Source organism: Echinops telfairi, unplaced genomic scaffold, assembly GCF_000313985.2.
Source record: "Echinops telfairi isolate 266 unplaced genomic scaffold, ASM31398v2 ScPeMD7_23;HRSCAF=83, whole genome shotgun sequence".
In the NCBI taxonomy this organism is placed as follows: Eukaryota; Metazoa; Chordata; class Mammalia; order Afrosoricida; family Tenrecidae; genus Echinops; species Echinops telfairi.
Window position 1 is genome coordinate 16240595 of NW_022103920.1, and position 4647 is coordinate 16245241.

The following is a 4647-nucleotide window of genomic DNA, read 5'->3' on the forward strand; positions in this document are numbered from 1 at the left end:
GCTAATATCAGACTTATGGACTTGATCTGGACTGGGCTGGGATGTTTTCTTAATATTCAACTGCTCTTGTATATAAAGCGCTTTCTAATACATGTATGAGTGTCTATGAATTTGTTTCTCTAGTCAACCCGGACTAACACCGGAGGCTGGTATTGACCGGGCCTTAGGGCAAGGAGGTCATCATATCTGTTCCGGCCATCATAGCTTCAGGAGGTCACCTGACAAAAAGCCCGCTACAGGAGACATAGCTACAGCTCAGGGCAACTTGGGCTTCCTCTGGAAATGATGAAACTCCCAAACCCAAACTCACTGCCATTGAGTCAGTGCTGACTCATAGCAACCCTATAGGACAGGATAGAACTAACTGCCTCTGTGGATTTCCAAGACGGACTTTTTAAGAGGGTAGAAAGTCACATCTTCTTCACCCTGGCCTGACTGATGGTTTCAAACTGCTGACCTTATGGTTAGGAGTCCAATATGTAACCACTCTGCCACCAGGGGGGGGCCTTGAATTAACAGGCAAAGGCAAATTGAAATCATTAACACCAAAGAGAAGGCTTTTAAAAGATGACTGGAAAAATAAACGTACGTAATGGAAGCCAGTCCATATCAAAACAAAGAGTACAAGGTAGTCTCCTGACACACACCCCCCCCCACCAAGCTGCAACAGTGACCAACCTGGGGCCCTCCTCTCGCCACTCCCCCTCCCACCGCTCACCACTGGATTCTTTTGAAGCAAATCCAAGACATCACATCATGCCTAGGATGGAGACATTTTTGAATACTATACTTACTAGCCCTCGCTCTTATTATTAAGGTTCCTGTGTTGCTGGATGTCAGGGACTCTTCCTACGCTGTAAGTCCTCATAACAAGTATCGCGTACGACAGAGTCAATTCATTATGAAAACGGTCTTCATTATGTTCATGGCTATTGGTTATTAGCTATTTCAGGAACACACACACACACACACACACACACACACACACTTGCTTTGTTTTAATGGGACTGATTTCATTTCCTCATAATGATGGGTGAAAAGATGATGTGGAAAAATAAATAAATAAAAATTAAAAAAAGAAGAAGAAAAGAAAAGTTGATGTTGAAAGCCTGGGCTAACGGTGGTGCTGTCCATGATCAGAGAAAGGGGCAAACCCTTGATAAAGAATCCAACACATGCAGGCAGCACTTCGAGCCAGGAAAACCTTGACTATTGAAATTCTGGTCAAACAACTACAAAAACGCACCAACAAATTCAACAACCTGCTGCCTGGAATTCTCCAACTCCTTTTCTTTTGCATTGGGATGCTGTTGTTTTAAGATTTTTGTTTTGTTTTTAAAAAAAGAGATTGTGTTGTTCTTGGAATCACTTCATAGCTTTTCTCAAGCAATGGGGAAGGGAGTCAACTGTACATTTGGGGAGTGTAGGGTGAGGGCTGTGTTTTGCTCACCCTACATCTCCATTGCTGGCACCCAGTGGTTGTCGTCATTGTTGTTGGCGGCTGTCAAGTCCATAGGGGCAATCCCATGCCCAACAGAAGGAAGCACTGCCCCGCCCCATACCATGCCCCGGGCGGGATGCAGATTGGACCACTAGGATCCATAGGGTTTCCACTGGCTACTTTTGAAGAGTAGATTGTCAGGCCTGAGACCCTTGGTCATGTCTGGGAACAATTTTGGTTTTCAAGACTAAAAAGATGCTACTGGTAATAACTAGTGGGCAGGGAGTAGAGATACTGCTAAACGAGTCCCAGATTAGGGTAAGGCCAGGGAGATGGCTAGACATGAAACTAGGAGTCAGTGCTTCACTTCCTTAACCTGGTCATGTGCCCCCTTCTGCACCTTGCCCCACCGTACAACGCACAAGACAACCCGTTGTAAATAAAGACATACTCAGCCCCTGGCTTCCTAGTCCCAAGGTTGAGAAGTACCTCCAGAACCTTCCATCAGTCTAGGTCACCTTTGACTCCGATTTCAGCAAAGTAAACTACTAGAGCTATTACCAGCATAGTCGATCCAGACTCCCTGCTTAGACCCGAAACCAAACTCGCTGACTCATCGCGACCCTATTGGGCAGGTGCCACTGCCCCAGTGGGTTTCTGAGAGTGTCACTCTTTCCGGTAGCAGGAAGCCCCCTTCTTCTCCCAGACTCATGGCTTAGAGAGCCCATATCAATACACAAGGCCTGCTCCAATTAAAAAACATTTTTCCCCCTGAATTCCCCATATATTTAAGATTCACTTCTACATGTATTCCTTAATTTTCTGATATGTGAAAGGGTCAAAGAAAAAGTTCGTGGTAAAATGGACTAAAAAGACAAGGGAACTTTTCCATGAACTTTATGAAGCCTCCTGGCGCATTGGTAAGCGAGCCCTGGTGGTGTAGGGTCAGCTGTTTGAGCTGGTCAGCAGTTTGAGCCCACAAGTTACTCTCCAGGAGAAAAAGGTGGCTTTCTGCTCCCACGAAGGCTCAGAAACTCAAAAGGGCCCCTCAACTCTGTCCAATACGGCTGCAAGGAGGTGGAATTGACCCTTAGCAGTGGTTTCCGGTTTTGTGTACCCTGGCGGTGTGGTGGTTACGAGATGGGCTATGATCCGCATGGTTGACAGTTCAAAACCACCAGCAGCTCTGCGGGAGGAAGGCTGGACTTTCTCCTCCTGGCCACAGTGATAGTCTCAGAAACCCACGGGCTGTTGAGAGGAGTCCGCGTTGACTCGATGGCAGCGGGTTTGGTTTGGGGTTTTGGTTTTTGGTTTTGGTGAAACACTATAGCTCAGGGTGTATATTCTCTCTCTGCCCCACCCACCCTCTCCTCCTCATCTTTGCAGCCTGCAGAACTGGACTCTGCTACCGGCCTCGGAGCATCTGCAGTTCCTGCAAAGTCATTACCTTGGAGGAAGACCATTATGTTTTCTTCGGGGAAGGACAAACTGTCTCCAGTTCTTCCTGGGATGACATGGGCAGAAGAAATAAAAATCTTGAAAGAAAGTGAAACAGATTTTGTGTTTCAAATAGGATGCGTTCTTCTCAGATTGTTCATGCCACAATTGATGGAATTTGCCTCTTCGGGGAGGAGCCGTTGTATATAAATTGGGCTTCACGGACTATATTCATTCTGATATGAAACTCAAGTACTTGTGATCGCACTGGCTGGGGGCAGAAATTGCCACTGGCAATTGAGATCATGCTGCATCTTGGAGTCTCTGTCACCTTGATTAAAAGGGAGTCGTGACTCACCTTTTCAAGGGGAGGCCTTTGAAACAGAATACCGTTCTCTGCGGTACTTGGTGTGTGCCTACCAGGTAGAGGGAAATGGATGATAATAGGTTTAAACTATTTAATTCGTGAAAGGAATTTGGATCTTGGCATGCAGAATGCAGTTAAGCTGTGGGAGTGTCCTATCACATACAGCCAACATGCCTAGGACATGCGTCATATCACCACCCTGTACTGAGGGCTGGAGTATAAACATGACAAGAGATGGCCATAGTCAATACCGGAAGGAGCACCCAACCTAACTGTCAGATTAAATCGTTGAGTTAAATAAAAGGGGTGGGGTCTCTGCTCTATCACTGATGACTGAACGTACACATGAAAAGAATCATATAGCATGGCAGCATTTCCTTAAAGAGAAAAGAACAGTCCTTTAAACTAGGATACACAGAGCATACGTTTGCTATTTTTAAAAATGCGAACAGTAAAGAAGAAGAAATGAAAATTGTCTGTAAGCCCACTGCCTCTCACACACTAAAGAGTCCTGAGACCTAATGCTTTCCAGAGACCCGGAGACAGCAACGAGGAGAATATCTGGACTTCTTCAAGAACAAAGACATGGGTTCTATCCCTGCTTTTTGAAGTGTCCCTCCTAATGCTGCTCATTTTATTTATGTTGCTGTTTTGAGGTTAATTTGAAGTGAGTATTCAAATGGTTCATATGTGTCCATTTATGATGTGAAATTTGATGTCTGTAGAGTAGGGTTTGAAAGATGCTAAGTCTGAAGACCTAGAGAAGGGGAAACAGAGGGTAAAGTCATCTTAAAACGATTTTTTCATTGATGCTAAGAAGCAACAAAGGCAAAGAAGCTATTTGGAAAGGCTGGATTAATTTAAAAAGTGGTCAGCGTTCATTGAGAGTCTCCATCCTTGCATCTGGAACAGCTTCCTGGTTATTTATAAAACCAGTGGCTCCCAATATCACTTCAGTTGCCCACTGACTCTTTTGGGGCATGCACATGACAATCATTTTATACGTGTCAAGTCACCCTCCTGGGACAACAAGAAATAGTGTAGCTAGACCAAGCTCTTTGGAGACATGTTACTTTGAGAGGTCCTAAAGATGGGGACTGTTGGACCAGGCAGTGGTTCAGCCTTAACAGAGGCTCTCCCGGTGAACGTGATATTTAACCAGTCATAGAAACAGGCCAATAATAGGAGTGCTTACAACATGTTAGTCACTGTTCCAACTTCAGGAAAAGTTGGAACTGTAGGATAAATGATTTTAAAAATATATTGGTAGTTCCTGGATTACAAATTCCACTTCTAACTTTGTCTTGAAGTCAATTTTTATTTAAATTGGAACAGTTAAGTACGGTCTGCGTCTAATGTCAATTAGTCACATGTTTGTCTTATCAAGCAATGCACCTTTGTA